Source organism: Pogona vitticeps, chromosome 1 (genome assembly GCF_051106095.1).
Source record: "Pogona vitticeps strain Pit_001003342236 chromosome 1, PviZW2.1, whole genome shotgun sequence".
NCBI lineage: Eukaryota > Metazoa > Chordata > Lepidosauria > Squamata > Agamidae > Pogona > Pogona vitticeps.
This window is the reverse complement of record NC_135783.1, coordinates 133,650,103-133,672,653: the sequence shown is the minus strand read 5'-3', so window position 1 is coordinate 133,672,653 and position 22,551 is coordinate 133,650,103. Positions and strand designations below refer to the sequence as shown.

The following is a 22,551-nucleotide window of genomic DNA, read 5'->3' as shown; positions in this document are numbered from 1 at the left end:
GGACTCTGTTTGCATGGAGCCATCAGGTCAATAGCAACAGGAAACATTTTCCTCCTTGCAGGGTAAAGGTCCAGAGAGTGTAACGCACAGGCCTCTAAATAAATGACATGCCTAGGTATGCTAGGTGTCGATAGGTACCAAATGCTGCAGTACTTCGCGTTTGATGCTTGCCTTATGTTCCCTTATCTTGAACAGGTGTGTGCAGGAGTCATCTGAAGACCACACAATCCCATTCCGTTCAGTTTGTTAGCTGCTCATTTCGAATCATCCGTCCCTCCCTGAGAGCTGCACATTCCCTCATCGTTACTTCTTGAGCTAAAATCAGCGGTTAGTCCCAGCTCTGAATTGATCTACAGAATTTACATAAATCCTGGCTTGCTAGATCCCATTGTTTCCAAGGGTCTGCTCCAGTGGAGTCCAGCATTTGACTTTAGATCTTCAGCTGACAGTCACATCTGAGCTGTTTTACAGTGCAGTTTCGCAAGCTATTTGGGTAAGTTATTCTTAAATTCTTAATAAATAGTTTTGTTTAGCTATCTATTGGCATTTTTTTTTAAAAAAAAGCAACCAATTATTTCTGAGTCTCACTCTACTTAATTCTTAAAGAAATGTTTTCATTTGGAAGTGAGCATTAGGCTCTTTTACACAGCCTGGATCAGCTTTGCCTAGCGCACCGAGACTACTTGGTATATTCTTCTATGGTTACAAGTTCTGGAAATTGGGTGTACCTCCACATAAATGTGAATCAAGACTGAGCTGGCAGTGTGTTCAGGCCTGGAGGTTATTAATGGGGATTGTGACAGTTCCACTTCAAAAAAAGGAGCAGAATAAAGATGTCTTATAGCCTGTCCCACCTCTCAGGATATTCTTCTTTATTTATAATCTCAACTGCAATGCTGATGAGGGTGCATGTTGTATATATAGCAAAGCTGGCAAAGGCCTTAAATACTACTGCAAATCAAAGATTTACATAATTGTTTCATAGATTTACACATTCAGATTCCCTCCCCCATGGTGTTCAAAACGTTTTTAGTATATTTTCTCATTCCAAAGTTCATCTTGCTCACCTAGACCTGGCAAGCATAAAAGGTGAGCTGGTTGCTCACAAGGATATGAACAAGTTGTCCAAACTATTAAAACTCCATGCAACAAAACAGAAGATAGGCAGATGTATAGAAATATGAAAAAATTGGACAAGATCAAAAGAGAAAAAGAAACAGCTAGACAAGTGTGGATTTATATCTCTGTGTTGGACTTTAGTTCCCTCTCCAGCTGTGTAAAGTGTTGAACACATGACCCATTTTTGTATACGCTATTCACACAAACCTGCTGAATCCATAAGATATTTTAAAAGTGTTATCTTACTATTTTGTATTTGATTCAATGGGTCTGCCTTAGCGGAGTCTAGCAATTGGATTTAAGTTATCACTGGTGTGATAAATCATCATCATCTCTCTCTCTCATTCTCCCAAATAACTAACTACACGGCTGCTCAAAAATCTAGATGTGGACTTAATTAGGTTTCAAAACATCTTATGAGTGCTCCCTCCAACCCCTCCCAAATTTTAGATTTGTAATTATAATTAACTGATCACAGATATCATTTAATTAATTAAGCTATTTCAAATGCCGTTTGGTTAGCTAGTGCTCTCTGCTTAGCTCAGTTTCAATTAACTTGTTAGCATAAAGATTCAATGATACAGTTGACTTATACACTTTATAACATATGGAACAGCCATGGTTGACAGGCTCTGTAAACCAATCACATAACAGTGCTTCCAATGTAACTTGCAATTTTGGAAAACACAGTCCAGAAATACTTCACTGTTTCAGGAGTTTGGTATTTACCATCTGAGTCTCTTCCTTGTCCCTGCTGCCAGTATCAGACCTAAATCGGATGACACACACAAAGTGAGCAACCTCCATTTATAGCCTACGTTTAAAAACCTGAAAAAGCTCCAAAATACAAGAATATACAACACTGTCCTACAGCCTTACATGGCCATGTTGAAGCAGCTGTATATTCTGTTCCTGACAAGTTTACTTCTGCACTAAGTACTGTATTATCAAAAATCACAGCTGACATGCAGCACCACACTGCCATATGTTCCAGCCCAGTTTCATAATTCAGAAGGATGCACTGCATACAGGCATTCAATATCTTTTTTTGTATAAACTTTTCAAGAAAGAAGCCCTGCAAATAAATGGCATTGCAGGTAGGAGGGGATGTATTATTGCATAAAAGAAAGCTATGATGATATACATATATATGATATTTGCCATCTCTTCTACATCCTTTCTGTTAGCAAAGTTTTAAAATAGTCTGTTAATTATAAAGAATATGAGATGTAGGAAAAAATTGTATTTTTAAGCTGTAAAAATCTTTCTAGTTTATTGATTCCTTGCCAAAAAAAAAAAATTTTTTTTTGAAAGAAGAACACAAGCAGTACTGGTCTTCTAATTGACATATTGAATTTCAGCTACTGCTTTTCTAATGCTCCGAAAACACTACAATGTATTTTTAAATAATGCTCACATTTTTAAAATGTGTGTTTTAGAACTTACACCACAGATTGAACAAATCTCATCTGCAGCAATATGTGAGAAGTTTTAAAACATTTTCTAAAATGTCTGTCAGAACATCTCCAAAACCTGCTGTTTTTTTCTTAATAACAATTATGTGCTGTCGAATCAATTCTAACTTATGGGACCCTTTCCAGGATTTTTAAGGTAGAGAATCCTCAGAAGTGGTTTACCCTTCTTCCGGAGGCACCTAGAAACTGGCCGTCTGGCTCTACTCACAGAAGACACAGTGGGAAATCAACTCAGCTCCGCAGCCAGGTACCTAAATTTCTGAGTTATGTAGTGTTGTAAGAAGCAAGAACACTGTCCACAATTTGGGGCCTTCCAAGTATTTTGGGATACAGTGTTCTTCATCCCTGACCACTGACCAGGCTGGGTGAGGATCATGGCTGTTCAAGTTCAATATCCTGTGTTAGGTTGTCTACACATGAGCTAGAACACTTAAGCTATTGAATCACCCTTATTAACCGAACATCTCAAGATGTGACGCCATCCGCCATCTTGCTTTTTCTAAATGATTCAAGAATGATCCTCAGCCTCTCCTAACTGGTTTCCGTGAGCAAAAAATATGCAGGGTCCCAAATTCCAAGCCCAACCAAATATGCGCAATAGAAAGTCAGAATGAGTCTAAGAAGGAAAAAAATGAGAAAAGTACACAAAAATAAACCACAGCCAATGTCTTATTGGTCCAACATATACAATGTTGATGAATGCCTCTTCAGAGTGCTCTGAGTAAGGGCTAACTAAACATTACTTCCATTTTCCCTGATTTCTACAATTTGCCTTGACTTTCACTGGCTCCCCCCCCCCCGCAAATTCAACACTCGTTTCAAAACAGTTTAACCTGTAGCAGCCGGTACTTTAATTTGCCTTTGCCCACCTTGTGGAAAGTAATGCGCTCCTCCCTTCATCCCACCAGTTTATTTCTTTCTGATGATGTTGGAGTCTCTTTTTAATTGTCTCCTGCTATTTTTATGTACAGTGCTTAGTTTTCCAGATTGATGAGAAGTCGTCTAATGTGTGCAGATGGGAAACGCTTATTATGCTAATAGTGTTCTGCATTGTTAGCAGAGATTATTAGACTAGTTGTTAGAATTGCCTCCAGTGGAATTAAGTAGGTGACAAGGTAAAACGAAGAGATAAATGGCAGCAGCCAGAAAATGGATTTGTAGTCAAGAAAAGTGGCTTGAAGTAGAGAAGTTACTGCAAGGTTTCTTGCAGGCCAGGGTGATCAATAATAATACCCCTTGCATCAATAGTAGGAAGACCGAGTTTGGCTGAAAGGTAATCAAGGCAACTAATTCAAGGGTTACAATGAATCTGCAAGAACAGCCTATACTATTTGAATGAATTCCAAGCATGAGATGAATTACACCAAATCTCTAAAAGTGATGGATCCTTCTCCGAGAATAGCTCCATGAAAAGCTCTCTCCTTTTTAAAGCCTCATGACCTTTCAGAAAACCAATATTCAATCACAAGTCTGCGTCCCGTACCTGTTGAGAAGTCCCTAGATATTCCAGCTATAAGGTTAAATTATCAGGGCAACTCTCCAAGATCTTCCTAGTGGCAATATTAAAGATGGAGAAAATGGGAGATGTCAGAAGGCTGACAAAGAGGAAAACCAGAAGACTTAAAAATATGTACGAAAGAAAAGAACAGCTAGATCTTTTCAGCAATCGAGATATTTTGCCAAATATTTATAATATGTACTTTGAATTTGTTTTAAAAATATTTAATCCAAGAAAACACATAATGTACAATTAATCTCTTTTGCATTCATAATAAGTCAGAGAAGCCTAAACACTAGAGGCAGGTGTCCTGGCTTACCGTGTCTACTGAACTCCCTTATAACATTCCAGACAGACACTCTTTTTTGTGCACGCTTGTGTTCCATAAGTAGAAATGTCACTGCTCAATATGAACCTTCAGTTTAGTAATTAGGAGCTCCCAGAGGTTAGGAAATTAATTCCCCACTGTGCCTTCCTGACAAGGGCTGGACTCATCATCATCTTAGAACTACAGGGCTGGAAGGGACCAGATGGATCATTGAGTCCATCCCAAAACAAGGAGGCCCAGTGGGGGGATCAAACTCCCAACATCTGGCTCCACAACCAGAGACCTAAACGCTTGAGATATCCAGCAGTTCAACTATAGTATCCAGATTGGTGCTCCATAGAGACCGTTCCACCTCTGGAGTTCAAAGATTTATTAGTAATACAACTGATCAAGTTCCGTAGACTTTTCCCACTAGTCAGGGCCACTACGAATTTCAACTAAGAGTTTTGGACATTCTTGTGTCTTTTGAAAGTGGGGGAGGGGATGGTTTTCCTTCAATTATTAGCAAACTTTTCACCAAAGGCCTCCAGTAATAGTCATTTTCTAAATACTGTACATGTGATGTGGTTTTTCTTTTAAAGTATGATGTTTCTTTTTGTTCATTTTTTAAAAAAAGTAAAATAACAGTAATGTGTAAATTTGTTCTTAATTTTTAAATAGTCTCTGAAATTTTTTTTTAATGACCAAAGAGACCAAATATACCCCAAATAACCTCCCCATAACATTTTTGAAGTACATAAATTCTTCTTTATATGGTGGGAAAAAACCAATACCAGTCTTTATTCTGTAAAAATAACATTGTTACACCCTCATCACCCCCTAAAACAGACCTGGGCAAAGTGCGGCCCGAGGGCCACATATGGCCTGCGGACAGTTGTGAACATCAAAACCATTTATAGCTTTTTGTCTAAAGTTGATCAGTTGCTTATCTTTAACATGCCGCAAAAAAACTCTTAGGTATTTGTGAAGATTAACAAGTTTAAAATAAAAACAATCATAACATCACTGTTTCATTTTATTAAGTAAAGTTGGTTCAGCCCCCAAACACAGTTCAGATTTTTCATGCAGCCCCCCCCATAGAAATTAATTGCCCACCCCTGCCCTAAAATAATGTAATATATGTGACACTGCTACTTACAGGATGTTACTCTCAAGCTCTGATCCAGCCTTTAGGATTTCAAGAAATACATTTTTCAACCTGCCTCTACCATCTACTGAAGACTTGTATATTCTGAAAAGGATTTGATTCTGCTGGGCAAGTTTAATTAGATTAGCATCCTTCAGTCTCAAGAGACTATGGTAATGTGCTCTGTATGGAGCACTTGGAACAGCGTCTAGTATGGCTAAGAAGGCCAATTCGAGAGTGACAATCCCTTCCACACTGAGGGCAAATACAATCTGTCCCTTGTCTAGTTCCCTGATTTTGCTGCTTTCATGACTGCCTCTTTGCCTTGGCCTGCTGGACAAGGGTCTCTTTGAATTGGGAGAGGCTGTTATGCACCGCCTGCCTCCAGGCAGGATGCTCAGATCTCATGATTTCCCATCTGCTGAGGTCCATTCCTAAGGCCTTCAGATCCCGCTTGCAGATATCCTTGTATCGCAGCTGTGGGCTCCCTCTGGGGCGATTTCCCTGCACTAATTCTCCATACAGGAGATCTTTTGGAATCCAACCATCAACCATTCTCACAATATGCCCAAGTCAATGTAGACGTCGCTGTTTCAGTAATGTATACATGCTAAAAATTGCCAGGTGATACCAAAGATGCATCGTAGACGCATATGGAATGTGTTCAGCTTCCTCTCCTGCCATGCACAAAGGGTCCAGGACTCACTGCAGTACAGGAGTGTACTCAGGACACAGGCTCTATAGACATGGATCTTGGTATATGTCATCAGCTTCTTATTGAGCCATACTCTCTTTGTGAGTCTTGAGAACATGGTAGCTGCTTTGCCAATGCATTTATCCACCTCGACATCTAGGGAGAGAATGTCAGAGATCGTTGAGCCAAGGTACACAAAGTCATGAACAACCTCCTATTCATGTGTGGAGATGGTAACAGAGGGAGGTGAGTCCACGCCCTGGCCCATGACTTGTGTTTTCTTCAGGCTGATTGTTAGTCCAAAATCTTGGCAGGCCTTGCTAAAATGATTCATGAGTTGTTGGAGGTCTTCAGCAGAGTGGGCAACAATGGCTGCATCATTGGTGAAGAGGAAGTCTTGCATGCATTTCAGCAGAACTTCAGTCTTTGCTCTCAGTCTAGAGAGATTAAAGAGCTTTCCATCTGATCTAGTCCGGAGAGAGACACCTTCTGTTGCAGTTCCAAAGGCGTGCTTCAGCATGACAGCAAATAAGATCACAAAAAGGGTTAGCACGAGGACACAGCCCTGTTTCACTTCACTTCGGATGTCAAAGGGATCCGATGTTGAGCCATCAAAAACTACAGTGCCCTTCATTCCCTCATGAAAGGACCTGAAGATGTTAAGCAGTCGAGGTGAACATCCAATCTTGGGAAGTATTTTTAAAAGGCCATCCCTGCTAAGCAAATCAAAGGCCTTCGTGAGATCTATGAAGGCCACAAAGAGTGGCTGTTGTTGTTCCCTGCATTTCTCCTGCAGCTGTCTGAAGGAGAATACCATGTCTGTGGTGAATCTATTAGCTCGAAATCTGCACTGTGATTCTGGATAGACTCTGTCTGCAAGCACCTGGAGTCTCTTCAACACAACACGGGCCAGGAGCTTCCCTACAACACTGAGAAGAGAGATGCCAGAGTAGTTATTGCAGTCGCCCCTGTCTCCTTTGTTCTTATACAATGTGACAATGTTTGCATCCTTCATGTCCTGTGTTATTCCACCTTCGCTCCAGCAAAAATGAAAGACTTCATACAGTTCTGTGGTGATGATCTCTTTGTAGCACTTCAGCACATCAACAGGCATGTTATCCTTTCCAGGTGCCTTGCCGGAGGCGAGGGAATCCAAGCCCACTTTTATTTCTGCTAAAGTTGGTTCGCTGTCCAACTCTTCCAAGACAGGCAGACACTCAATGTTATTCAGTGCTTCTTCAGTTACTACATTCTTTCTGGAATATAGCTCAGAGTAGTGCTGCACCCAGCGGTCCATCTGCTGTGCTCAGTCCTGGATGACCACACCTTTAGCAGACTTCAAGGGAGCAGATTTCTTCTGTATTGGACCTAAAGCCTGCTTGATACCATCATGCATTCCTTTGATGTTACCTGTGTCCACTGCTATCTGTATCTGAGAGCAGAGCTGGAGCCAATAATCATTGGAACATCTCTTGGCAGCCTGTTGGACTTGGCTACAAGCAGCTCGAAGAGCTTGCAAGTTGTACTCACTAGGACAGGCTTTGTATGCTGCTAGAGCTCTCCTCTTATCCTCAATGGCTGGAATCAACTCCTCCGAGTGGACTTCGAACCGGGCGGCTGTCTTTTTGGTCTTCTTCCAAATGTGGACAAGGCGGTGTTATACACAGCGTTCTTGAAGTGTGGTTAAGAAGTATAAAATAAGTAAAATTAAAAACCCATTCTTAAAGACAATGATAAACATATGGTATAAATATAGAAAGAATTTATGTTCATCTAACTCTCCATTTGGATTAGTGACAGAAATAGAGAATTTTCCTGTCAATATGAAAGTGTATTTAAAGAAAAAAGTGATTAGATTGAAAGATTGGTTGTACAAAATGAGATCAATAGAGCAAATGAAGCAAATTCTTCAGAGTAAGACTATTTCATGGTTGAACTATATACAATTAGAAAGATGGACTAATGAATGGGTAAGGAAATATAACAAAGGTAGAGAATACACGAAGTACGAACAATTTCTATTATCATATGAAGACATTCAGATGACTGATTCAGTAAAGGGCACAGTGAATAAAATTTACGGATTCCTGCTCAATTTAGAAGAAGAAGAAAGCGATAAAGAAGGGGTGAAGCTAGTGTGGGAACAAGACCTTGGAAAAAAGATAAATGAGGAAGAATGGAGGAAGATATGGAATATGAGAGTTTTAAGATTTATGTCAGTGAGAATAAAGGAAAATTTCTTTAATCTGTGTCTAAGATGGTATTTAACACCAACAAAATTAAATAAAATTAATGTTAGTTATCTGAATGTCTGTTGGAAATGGTACATACTTTCATATGTGGTGGGAATGTGAAAAAGTACAAAGATTTTGGAAACAAATTTTTAAAGAATTAAATATGTGGAAAAGACATAAAATTGATTCCTGAGATCGCTTTGTTATCAATATTTGAGAATGTGGAATATGATAAGATGATTAAAGAATTGATAACTAATTTATTAACAGCAGCAAGATTAATAATAGCTAGGCAATGGAAATCACAATCTGAATTTCAAATGGATGAATGGTATAATGAAATATAGAATATAACTATAAATGATAAATTAAATTGTAATCTAAAGGTTAAGAAAGGAGAGTTGAAAAAGAATATTTTTTATGAAATATGGGGCAGCTTCTTGGAATATGTATTAACAAGAGGAAAGGGGAAAGCTCCAAATCAAGAATAAATACAATTCTGGAGAAGAGAACAATAAAAGAAGAAGAAGAAGAAGAATATAGATGGAGGAAGAAGATTAGTGCAAGAGGTCCCATCTACGGTGGTGGGGAACACAGTTATATTGTATTTTGATTTGTGTATTTTATGTTTATGTTTTACTTAATAAAAAATAATAATTAAGAATTTTTTTAAAAAAAGTGTTCCCATCATTCAGGTGTATTTGCATCAGCTGGGCCTGGAAGGGTTTCTTCAAGCGCTTGGGCAAATCCTCCACTTTTCTTTGATTGTGAGTCTAGCTGATGTTAATACGTGGTCTTCCTTCCTTTTTCGTGTGATACAATCTCTTTGTTCGCAGTTTTACTCTACTACACACCAGGGAGTGCTCAGTATCACAATCAGCACTCTTGTAACTGCATGTGATCATAATACTAGGAAAGCTGGAACGTCTAGTGAGGATCAAATCGAGCTGATGCCAATGCTTGGATCTTGGATGTCTCCAAGAAACTCTGTGTTGAAGCTTCATATTAAAGAATGTGTTGCTGACACAAAGACCATAATAACAGCAAAACTCCAGCAAGCGTTGGCCATTTTTGTTCATCTTCCCAATGCCAAAATGGCCTAGACAAGTGGGCCAAGAATTGTGATCAGCACCAACTCTAGCATTAAAGTCTCTGAGAATGAACAGTGGCTCCCTGTCAGGGACTTTTTTTGATAGTAGCTGCCAGATTGTCGTAGAATTTGTCTTTCACTTCTGTTGTGGACGACAGCGTTGGTGCATATGCACTAATGAGGGTGACCAGTCCCGCTGATCAGTGGAGCTACTGAAGACTTGTTTATTCTGAAAAGGATTTGATTCTCCTGGGCAAGTATTACTACAATAATACCCAAGTTTGTTTGTATTTGCTCTGCTTACCTTCACCGCATTTTCTTTGCTATTCAGGGTGTTCTGATGCTGCTGCGATTCTGATTGTTATAAGTTGCCCTGAGTGATGTGAAATGCATTAGAAGAGTGGGGTGGATGTGTATATTATCTATAGGTTTTTCTCTGTCCAATTCATTCTCGTTGTGGGCACACCATAAATATGTCGCGATTTTCAGTACTTCCCTCTATTCACTTTTTAGCAAAGCTGCCCTTTGAACAGAGAAGGTTATGGGAGGAAACATCACGGTGTACAAAACAAAAACTGAAAGGATGCAATTTTATTTATTTATTTATTTATTTATTTATTTATTTATTTATTTATTTATTTATTTATTTATTTATTTATTTATTTATTTATTTATTTATTTATTGCATTTATATGCCGCCCATCTAGACGTTGTCTACTCTGGGCGGCTCACAACTTAGAAGATAAAAACAATTTAAAATATACAGTTTTACATTAAAAAACAAAATGATATAAAATATAATATAAATTTACGGTTTTAACAGTTAATTTAAAGCAGAGTCCCAAGATGGCAAGAATAAAAGAAGATAAATAAGAATGACTTAATTGACTGAAGGGAAGGCCTGCTTGAATAGCCAAGTTTTCAGCTGGCTTTTGAAAATTTTGGAGCTCACCCCCTAATCTGGAAGTTACTGATAGGCCTCTGACCATTACGTCTTTCGCCTTCTGGAAGCAAGGGACAGGTAAATCACACGGCTCCTCAGCTCACCTTGAGTGAAAGCCTCCGGGGATTTAAAGCTAGCTGCATGCACAGCTATTTTGCTGCAAAGCTGCCTATTTAATTTGTCTATGGAAGTGGACAATTGAATTAGAAGGTGGAAAAGAGGCCATTTTCTCCCCCTTCGGCCCCCTTTGCTCTGTTTTCTCAGCCACTGAAAGGTCAGGAACCGGCTTCATCTGTCAAGCTTAATCAGCTGATGAAAAGCCTACAGATGCCCGAGGTTCTGGCTCCACTATTTTAGGCATAAATCTTAATGGGAGAATCACTCTGTAATGTGTTACTTCCTGAAATGTGGAGCTGCTCTTTTTAGGAGTGCTGCAGGCTTCTGGTAGCGCAGGGAGCCTCCCTCGGTGCCACACTTTGGTCTGGTGATATATGTGACAGCTTCCTGAATACTGATTTGCTTATGATAAGGCTTGGGTATTTATTCAGCCTCCGGTGAGGGATTTCAACAAAGTGAATAGCTGTCTGTGCCTTCCCTGGAATGTGAGGCAAATAATTTAAACATTCATAATTAACAGGCTGCTGCTTAACAAAGGAGGAGGCCAACTGACAGAAATCCTATACGGACAGCCTCTTTCTTTGGTTTTAAAAGTGTGAAGGAGCAAGGGTCACATTTGATGGCAATCCCATATGCAACAATAGGATTAAAAAAGACAGGAAGTGATAGGCTGAGACAGAGTTGGGGAGTTAGGTAGCCTTTATAATTTTTAAAAGGAACTCTTTGGTACTTTTCAAAAGGAATGAAATTGTTGCTTTTAATTATTTTATTTTTTTGGAAAAAAAAGACACACATGCATCTAAAGGCAGCAAGCTGCTGGTTTGTGCTCGCACCACACATGTTCCCTCCTTCTTATTACCTCAACACTCACAACAGGACATGAGGCACAGCATGAGTGAGCATTTAAACCACTGGTTCTTAAACTTGGGTTACTCAGGAGTTTTGGACTGCAACTCCCAGAAGCCTTCACCACCAGCTGTCCTGACTGGGGTTTCTGGGAACTGCAGTTCAAAAGCATCCGAGTAACAAAGGTTAAGAACCACTGATTTAAACTATGGGCTGTTCCTCTGCCAACATTATGAGAAGCCATTTTGTGTGCTGCCAAGCTAATTCTGACTAATAATGGCTACCCTTTCCAGGGTTTTTGAGGCAGTGAGCACTGAGAAGTGGTTTTGCCATTCCCTTCTTTTGGGATCGCCCAGAGATTGTGCAGCTTGCCGAAGGCCACAAAGGCTGTTTTTTTTCCCCCTTAGGGAGCACAGTGGGGGAATCAAACTCCACAGCCTGATACCTAAACCACTGAGCTATCCAGCCAGCCACGAGGAGCCGTAGCTCTGTAGAATAAAAATGAGACTATCTTCTATCAAAACACAAAAGGAATGAAATAATCCTTTGTTGCCGTAGTTATAATATAGTTTAATTACACATTCGTTCCTGGGGAAAGGAACAAACTATATGAAACTGGTTATTTGTAACTATTTACTTCCAAGCTCTGAGTCAAACAATGCTCTTCTTTTGGAGAATTTTCACATTGACTGATATCCTGATCCTAAACACATTTAACCAGTGGATCCTGTGGAAGTCAGTGGGATTTAATTCAAGTAGGAACAACTGGGAGATTCTAACATTATGAAAGAAGACTTCTATTTATTCCAAAGACATTTCCCTTATTCTCCTCTTTCCTGCAGTCTCAGAGGACATGCAGGGACTGCAAGAAGGTAAATGCAATCACCCTGTTGTATCTTTTTTGTTGGCCAAAGGACACAATTGCATGCAAAACATTGTGCTTTGATCCGAACAGATTGGATTTGAGAATTCAACCAGTTGCCACTTAACATCGATGGTACACAACATTGTACTGTCTAGTTGTTTTGGAATACGAAATATAATCCCTCAGAGCAAGCCTGGGGCTGTTTAAGAGTCCATCCCACCCACCCACCCCACCCCACAACTTCAGAGCCCACTTTGGCAATTCAGACTGGCCTCTGACTCATTTCAGACTGATTCAGATTCAGCCCAAATCAAGATTCAGAAAGCCTAATCTTTTGGTCTCCTATGGACTTAGGCTGGGAAAATAAAATGGCTATAATACTTTGGTTTTTCACACGGGCACATGTCATCAATAGACATGATAACCCATGCTGCTTTCAGCACTCTAGCAGTACTTTAAGAGTACTGGGCTTTGTATTTGATCTGTTGAGCTATCCAGTCAGCTAGAGTGCACTGAAAGGAATTCATTTTTCCAGGTCAACATATGGTAAAACAGGTAAAACAGATCCATCAGATTAAGTTCTAAAAGCATTTGCTCCCCATATGCAGTACTTTCACAGTTGCCCCCTTGAAAAACCTTACAACTTATCACAGCAGTGTCATTAACTGAGAAGATATAGAGAATATAAGTTAAGAGTTTTGCTCGCGAGTGAGTTCAGAGCATTGGCTGAGAATCCCTCTGCCCCAAAATTTAAGGGGGATAAAAATCAATTCAGTCTTAGTCTCACCATTGTTTGATTAAATAACCTTACAAGGATGCAGCAGAGTAGGAGTGGTGTTGCACTTCCTGAAAACCATGCAGCAAAGAGATACATAACATTTCTCTTTTGCGGTCGCAAAACAATATACTGTACAAGATATTTGCTATAGATAGTCAATAAGGAAATGATACCTAAGGTCCTGGAGGGAGTTGGTGGAAGAGAGGCGACCTAAAGGTTATGGGGCCTTCAGAGCCTTATGAAATAATGATAATTGGCTTGCAAATGCTACAATCCAAGTGGGATCCATATGGCTGGACGGGATGAGCCCCTGGCTTAAGATGCAGCAGATCTTGCTTCTCAGCAGAGCACTGGGAGAAGGGGAACAAGAGCCATGTTAGTGTGGCTGAGACTCTTGAGTTGGACCATGGATATGTGTAACAATCAGTGGTCTACTGCCACTGTCCTATTTGGGCATTGGGAAGGCTCTAACTATGCCAGGTATGCATTTATGCCTGACCTCCAGCATCTTCCTGGATGGAAATCAAACTTGGTATGTTCAAATTGGAGGTGTGAAGAAGGGCCTGCAAGCGAGTGTTTTCAAACTTTCATTCTGAGCACATGCATATCCGACTAAAATCTCTTATTTTTGTGGGGGTGGACCTTGGGGTGGGATGCATATGCACATCCTTGTCCTTTCAAATTATATCTCTTCTTACTAGAGATGGGCACGAAGCACATGATGCCATATTGTCTAAGCTGTCAGTATGGCATCAATGGTACCACTTGTTCACTTTCCCCACCCATCCTGGCTCCCCCACAGATCTGCTGGCATGCACGGCACCTTCCCTCCCCATCGCACAGTCTTCCATTCCATCCAGGGCACAGACATCCCTTCTCTGCCTCCTCCAGCAGCTGACCACTCAGATGGGGAGGCAGGAGGTGGGGCAGGGGTTCCCACAGCACAGTCTGTGAGTGGGCAGCTGCTGGAGGAGGTGGAGAAGGGATGTCCATGTTCCTTCCAGAATGGAAGATTGCATGACAGGGAGGGAAGGAGCACAGCACACAGGTCAGTGGAGGAGCCAGCTGGGGTGGGTGGGGAAAGTGAACATTAGATGACACGGCACAAAATGCTTTGTGCCCATCTCTGCTCCTTACTGCAGTAAAGACTCTGCTCATGACCTGAGTTCAATCCAACGGTCTCAGGTAGCTGGCTCAAGGTTGACTCAATCTTCCATTTTTCTGAAGTCGATAAACTGAGTATCCAACTCTCTAGCGGAGCAATGTGTACCCTGGATAATTAAATTGAAAACTGCCCAGAGAGTGCTTTAAGTACTCTATGGGGCAGTATAAAAGCAGCACATTTTGCTTTTGCTTTGCTTTTACTTTGAGGCTATAGTTTCTGAATAGGGCTAAAATGAACATCACAGAGCTATTGTAAGGATAAAGTGGGAAGAAGGAGAAGAGGCACGTGAACTGCCTTGGGCTCATTGGAAGAAAGATGGAACAATGATGACCATGGTAGTAATAACGACGAAGATAATGATTATGGTAGTAGTAATAATAATAATAAAGCATACGTGATTTGCCAATTTTAATATATCAGATATAGGCCAATGGATTATTCCTGCTATTTGTTCTTGGGAAGGAATCTCAGGCACTTTCGTTGTTTCCAACTTTTGTTCTGCCTGAAGGTACCTTTGAATCTCCGTTGTTGAGCGACACAAGGGAGAGGGGGCTAACACTCTTGTGTCCAGCCTGGAGGTTTCCTAAGGAGACAGCTTGTTGGCTGCCGTGGAAACAGACTGATGGACTAGGGAAGCCTTTACTGTACTTGGATGTGCCATGGCTCCTCTTACATTCTTATACAAACTGACATTAAACATATGCAGAGTGTTAAATATTTTGTGAAGCAGAACAATTTACCATGAGAAAAATACCTGAGGGCTCCTCCAGTTGAAGCACTTGTTCTCTGAAACGTACCTGATTGTACTTCAGGGTTTCTTCCTCCTTGTAGACGATGTGTGCCTTTACATGACAAAGTCCAATACTTTCGGTGGGAGGTTGCTTTGTCCCCACAGCAAGGCATGGTTTATATTGCAATTGGATTTGTTCCAGGAGCCAGAATTTCGTGCTAAGCTGCTTCACCTACTTGTTCCCAGGCCAAAGCTTCCCAACAGGAGCTTTCAGTACAGTAATTAGAGTCAAAAAGTCAGGCAGATACAAAATCCAACCAACCACTTACAGATTTCAAGGGTTTGAAGATATTCTTCTGAGGTTCAATGGTTTTGTCAGAGAATCTGAGAAGCAATTTTGAAGTGCTTGGAAGTTCAGCAAACAATCTGATGATCCTTCAAGGACAAGAGTCCTACTCAGTTTGCTCTGCATAAACACAAAATTACATAAATGGTGCATGCCATTGGTCTGTCTGTCTGTCCCATGAGATGTACCCAGATGATGTATTCTGTTGTGCCCTCATTTGCGCAGCCAGGCCCATTGCTGATGGGCAGAAAACTGCAAATCCTCTTGCACTATTTCACTTAATGCACAGTGCTGTGCAATAAGATTCTGGTTGTTTTATTCATCATAAGCTTTTGCCATCGGCAGCCCACTTTATCGGATGCAAGTCGGACTTCTAATAGAGTGGGCAGTGGTCGACAAAAGCCAAGTCAAGGAAGCATACTTTCCTTTGGGTGGATATTCTAAAGTTGTGATTACCTTTTTATTTTATTTTTTAAAGAGGAAAATGCAGGCGGTGGGAGCAGAGTGCAACCGTGTGGGCATTACAAGAGGTGGTGTTGGCAGCAGAGCAGCAGGAGCTGAAGGTGCAACGGGTACCCCTCTGCACCCTGGCTGAGCCCAGTGCAAGGTAGGCGAGGAGGAGCTTGGGCAGGGGATGGGGAAAATGAGGAATGATGATGGAGAAGGAGGGTGCCTCAGGGGCACTCCTATTGGGAATGGATGGAGGAGGAAGGCTGCAGATCTACGGGTTAGGGGGTGCAATACCTGCTCCAGATCCTGGCAAGCCACGCTATGACACTGAACAAGTTCAGGGGATGCCCCAACCTGCTCAAAACCCAGCGCTCTCCTAGTAAATCTAAGCTGGGCACTTCCCATTGGGATTATTTTTTAAAATGTTGTTGGACATTTTCTGATATTTCTGGGCCTTGTACAACCTGTCATGGGTGCTAGGAACAAAACAGTTGATCCTCCAGGCCCACCAAAGGTATCCACTTGCTGGTGTGGTGAGAGAGGTCTCTACGGAGTGTTACAGGCCGACCTTCTTTAGCACTTACATGTGAGGGCTGCGAGGGAGTCGGACTAAAAGCCCGGCTCGTCTTTGCCCCTGAGCCAGGATCGCTTGCCCAGAGGCTGATTGAAAGATACCCTGTACCCCTCATTCAGCTTCACAGCGGCCTGCACAGATGGGCAGGGATTAGTTAGGTTGGTGCTAAATATTTTTCTACGGGGATCTCTTTTCTGTCAACTTATAAATGTTGCTGAGCACCTCCAGCCATCAACTGCCTCTTGTTTCTATTGTAGTCGGCAGGAGTCGGAGTGCGGAAACGTTTTTGGACGGCAAATCCCAGAATCCCTGGCCAGGGGTCATGTCAATTGAAATACACGCTGTGTTGTAGTCCAAAATATATAACCCTTCCAAATGCTAGTTTTGGTGGGAGGGAAGAAAAGAAAAGAAAGCAAGCAAGTGGTGAGTTATATTAGCCATGCCAAGAACACTGTTACAAGGGACCCTCTTGCTCAGGGAGGTGAGCCACCAGGCAGGGCCTGTTCTACCTTTCTCAGCCGCTGTCCCAGACCTGAAGATCTAGAGACTGTTTGTGGGGGACAGCCAGCTTGAGAAGTGCCAGTTTCCCTGCTGGCAGTAGCGGGCGGCGTGTTCATTCCAGCTGCTTGCTGAACCATGCTCGGCTCTCCCTAATCACAGCTTCAGACACCAAATGAACGGGTGTGAGCGCTTACTGTCATTAGGAAAAATGATGACAATTAAAAGTAATTAATAAACCCTCTCCCATGACAGGACATATGCATGCTGTGTGTCTTGACTGGACCAAGCATGGAAATCGACACACCTCATTACCCAAATGAATTGATATTACACAGACCAACTTCCACTATAAATAACGTACTTGAAAGAAATCTTCCATTTTCTCATGCATATATATTTCCGACTGCGTTCTGTTCTTTCTAGTTAGGGGGAAATAGAAGGCACCTTGCTAATCACATCAGTCCAGATGGCTGGCTCTCTTCTTGCCAAGGAAGAGTACCGGGTACCCTTTTAATGTTCATTTACATAAGTTGCATGTAAATAAAGGCCTGTGTGCACCTGGAACCTTCGTTTCCACCCATCCCAATTCTGTTTTGGACTAAGGCCCAAAATGCATTGTGTACACCCGGAGAAACATAAATCATTGGTGGGCACAAAGGGCACTTAACACCTTGTAGAATCTAGCCTGTTGTGACTATTGCAGATTAATTGCACTTTTTAAAAAAAGCTCTTGCTCCCCCCCCCCCCGTTTCTTGATGTTGAACGCCTTGTTGAATGCCAATTTTGGCTACATCTTCCTTGGTGCTTTGGCCTTTGATGCTAAAACTCAGCCTGAAGTTGACAGCTTATTATTAACCAAGTTTTGTGTGTGTTCTATAGGCAAGTCCAATTACATTTTGCAATATTTTTCTCAGTTTTGCTTTGTGCGTTTCCTTTGGGTGCCATGTAGTTTGTCTCTGTTTTAATTAGAATAGAGGAAAGAGAGACCAGCTGCTGCCAGTACAGTAGGACTCCCCTCTTTGCTGGATCAGCATCTACAGATTCACTTATCCACTGCCTGAAAATATTAAATCAAAAAACCCACACAAATGTGTATTTATTTCCATGGTGTATTTACCAGAACTAACCACCAGAGGGAGTCAGAGACAATGCTATGTACAGCATTTATTACGTCTGTAATTTTTGGCGTCTATGCACGGGACTTGGAACTAAAACGCCCGTGGATACTGTAGTCCTACTGGACTTCTGCAGAACCATAGAGCTGGATGGGATCTTGGAAGGTCATGTAGTTCAACCACCTGCCCAGTGCAAGATCTGCAAGTGCAGGATCCAGTTTTGGTATCCCTAAGACTAGGAGATGACTGTAAAAGCACGTCCACCAGCAGTCTATTCCATTATTGAAAACCTCTTAGCACTAGGAAGTGTTGTCCTTGTGTTTATTCAAACATTGATTTTCTGGTATCGCTATCCATGCAGGCCTGTCCTCTGTAGCAACAGACAGCAACTTCACCACAGACCTTCAGAGATTCAGAAAGCCTGTTCAGATGGGAGAATCTGGAACGGTCTGGTTTGCGCTTAAAAGGTTCTTATCTTCTGTGCGATCTAATTTATCTCTTACCCTGTTTCCCTGAAAATAAGACCTAACCTGAAAATAAGCTCTAGTGTGATTTTTCAGGCTGCTCATAATATAAGCCCTGCCCTAAAAAATAAGGCCTAGTGAAGTGAAACCCCGCCCTCCACCACCATGCAGCAACCAGAAGATGATGACATGACTGCATTTGAATAAATGTAGATTGTTGTACATGAAAAAAATTAAACATCCTCTGAAAATAAGCTCTATTGTGGGTTGTGGTTTTTTTTTGGAGCAAAAATTAATATAAAACCATGTCTTGTTTTCAGGGAAACAAGGTAGTTAGCGATCCTTCCATTCACACTGGGGAGGTTTATTCTCCCATGAGAAGGGTCCACACAGGTATTTGGATTGCTGGTTTACATGCCAGCAAGGTTTACCTAATTTACTCATGTGTACATTTACCTGGGTAACTCCCAAGTAAGAAGGTGACCATAGCAAGCATGAGGAGTTGAAGGTTGGGGAGAAGGAAGGCAGGTAAGAGCTCTTTTTTCCTGCCCTTCTCCTCAGCTGGGGCTCTGCTGAAGCTACGCTGCCTTGTGGGGTGGTGCCCACGGAGTTGACATTGCTCCCTTCCCAGTCTTTTCCTGAGGCCGTTGTTTGGTGGGTGATGGTGAATTTTCCTTTTTTGTTGTTAAAGTAAGTGAGATGTCGAAATAGCAATGCATCAACATAGCATGGTATGACAATTTCACTGTGTCCGTTAGGGAGACAGTTTAAAAAAAAGAAAATGAAAATAGAGGAGGGGTTTTCTCTGCCCTCCCTTTTAATGTCATAACCCACCTAATATGAACTAGGCATCCACACAGGCCACACAATGGGATAAACAGAAGTCCACTGAATCAGACCAAAAAACCTAGCACTGGGCCAGGAAGGTGCAGCAGGGTCAGGTCTTAAAAGGGGCAGGACGGGTTGATCAAAGTAGAAACACAGGCGGGCACAGTCATTTGGTTCGAACCAAACCTTTCCAACAGCAATCAAAATACCAACTTATATACACATTTGGACAGGCCTCAAAATAGTTTCTGAGTCTCCCTTTTCTCTTCATGCTAAACAAATCTGCATCTTTCAATTCTTCCTTATCGGGCTAGGTTTCCTGATCGGATTCTTCAGTAGCCTAGCCATCCTTTTTTGGATCTTCTAATTGACCTACTCTCTCTCTGCCCCTCTCCCCTACTTCCCCTCCCATTGGAAACAGTCAATATCCCTCTTAAATGGTAAACCTTGCTTGTATGGATGTGCACCATCTAAACCACTGGTTCTTAACCTTGGGTTACTCAGGAGTTTTGGACTGCAACTCCCAGAAGCCTTCACCACCAACTGTCCTGACTGGGGTTTCTGGGAGTTGCAGTTCAAAAGCATCTGAGTAACAAAGGTTAAGAACCACTGATCTAAACAAAGGGCTACAAAAGCTGTGTTAAGTGTGAATGGGAAAACTCTTTCAAGAGATTTCATCAGAGCTGGTATTCACTACTGTCCAAGTACTATTAGGATGCTGAAAGGCTTACTTCAGAAACAGGTATAATGGGCTTAATTTCTTCTGACTGCCATAAACTTGACCTTTTTAAAAATAGCTCCTCCACTGGTGCAAAGTATCACTCTTCAACACGTCCTTTATTTATAATTTATAAATAAAAACAATTCATAGAAGTCGTAATAATTATGTGTCTGTATAAACTTTAAAAAAATTATGTTCGTAGATTTGACCATTATGCCAAAGAATGGAACAATGCAAACAATCAATGTTAACAAAATTCAACTGAAACAAATACAATTAAGGTATAAAAACAGATGTAATAACCCCATTAACAAGATATTAATAAAAGAAAAAAAATGCACCCAATCATTTTAAAGTTCTTCAAAAGCAACCTGGCCTAGATTTCCTATAAGCCTTCCTACTTCGTAGATCACAGGTTCTTCAGGGAACCTGCAGGAAATGACATTCAGTGAGCTATTCTCATGCAAGATTTGTATGGTGCTACTTCTCGTTCAAAGGGGTAACATCTAATGAAAAGGCTGACAATATTTTCACCCTCTACTACTGAAAGATTGAAGGATTTCTTCTCACTATGAGAGAATTAATTCACACAGCCTCCCATTGTGCTGCTGATAATGCTCCTGCTGCTTGTACCTCTGTCTTACTGTTGAACTGTGAAAGTACCACATTTTAATCTTTTTTCCCCCCTTCTTTTTAAAACAAGCATATTACTTTTTTAGTATCAGGGAGGCTGTAATCACGTACTCGTTTGCCTGGGAGTTATTAAACTCTGAAGGTTTACTCTTAAGTTGACATGGTGTGGATGGCTGTGGAAACAGTACAACTCCATTCAAGAATGGTCAAAATTCCTGCTGTAAGGAAATGAAAGAGGGAAGGATGTTCTCCCCTGAAGAATGTGAAAAGGGGATGCAGAACTTCTCCTTTGAGTTCATAGGAATTTTCCCTGTTTTCCTTGTTGAATTCTTGTTGCTCATTCACTACGAAATAAAAGAGGTTTAGCAAGCTGATAAAAATGGCTAGACCTTAATAGATCAGCTAAATAAATATCTCACGGCAGACTCAAAGACTTAGAACAGCACAACTGTTTCCTTAACAAGGACTAGGAGATCATCGGCCACAACCATCGGTCTTCCCTTTTCATCTGGGGTGGCCTTCAGTCCTTACAATAGCTTGGTGGGGGTTGCTTTTCCTCATACTCTTATGAACTGTCCCTGTTTTATTGCAAAATATTATATGGTGCCTTGATCTGGAATGGTCAATTGAGACCCACTAGCTTGACAAAAGGACAGCTTCTAGTGGGAATGAAGGTGACTATAAGTGGTTTCCTGACAGGAATCAATCAATACAGTGGTGCGATTCCCCCCCCCCCAAGCTTGGTGGCAGATATGAGGACTACCATAATGAGTACCTATACCTCCGAATTTACTATTACACCACAGTTGATGGTGTAACAGATTTTTGTTCTTGCTCAGTCTATGGCCACATTGGCAATTTGAATTGATTTCTGTTCAGACTTTAAAAAAAAATCACGTTCAAGTCATGTGGTATTTAAACTGGTCGCTGCATTCACATGCAATGAATGGAAATTGATTGATTTTGGGTGATTTAAATTAATTTTGGCATCTACACTGATGAAATAATTTCCTGTTTTAAGAGCATGCTGTTTTAAAAGGTTTTGAATTTTTTTAAAAAAAATGTGTGATACGGCAATAAATTAGTGTCCAGGAACTGCCACTTGGTGTCATAATAGTCACTAGAAGGGGGAAAACGGAGAGCTGACCACAGCAGGTTAATAATTAAAAAATGAGAATGGGGGGGGGGAGTTTCCAGCTCCTTTGTGGGGCGATGCTCCTGGCACACAGACCATCCTCCATGTCTGTGCACTCTGCACTTGCTCTGTGGTCTTCTGGTGCTCTGCCAGCGCCTTCATCGGCCAAATGGGAAGAATGGGGTACGTGTTTGTAATGCCAAATGTGTTGCTGAAGTGATGCAGCAGTCAATCCTTTAAGAAAGAATTAAAAAAAAATAAATAGAGGGGAAACAGCGGTGTTCCTGCCACCCAAAATCCATATGCACACAAATTAAAACCACAACAGTATTCATATCCACAAACAAACAAACATTGAATTGGGCTTAGAAGCGAGGTATTTTAAAAAGCCCCTGCTGGCCAGTTGAAAAAAAAAAGCTTGCTGTGTAGCCCATATAAATCGATTTTACTCTGAACAATAAAATCTCAAATCGATTTAAATGACCCTTAAATGCAGTTTCTTTTGCCAGTGTGACAGCAGCCTTAGAGCAACATTTGGGTTTACTGTCAAAGAGCAACGTTCTAAAAATGTATGTGCCTTTGAGCCACAGGTTGAGCTAGGGCAGTACAGGGGACCCTGAATCTGCTTTGGAAACCAATTTTTGGGTTTGGGAAGGTATCCCAATTCAATCCAGAGTCATTTGTGCTCCATCCAATTCGACCGGTCCCCGAGATCCAAATTCTTGTTGACTTGCATTGGAAAATTGAAATGCCTGCCATGCATTTGTTTTTCTGTG

At 41.2% G+C, this 22,551-nt stretch overlaps 1 long non-coding RNA gene across 1 annotated transcript in view; it reads left to right on the top strand.

Moving 5' to 3' along the window:
• The first annotated feature begins 2,759 nt into the window (after positions 1 to 2,759).
• Positions 2,760 to 22,551, top strand: part of LOC144589172 (uncharacterized) — a 45,614-nt gene continuing 25,822 nt past the window's right edge. The window contains exon 1 of the long non-coding RNA XR_013545118.1: positions 2,760 to 2,841. This is a non-coding gene — a long non-coding RNA (uncharacterized LOC144589172). The remainder of the gene's footprint in view (positions 2,842 to 22,551) is intronic.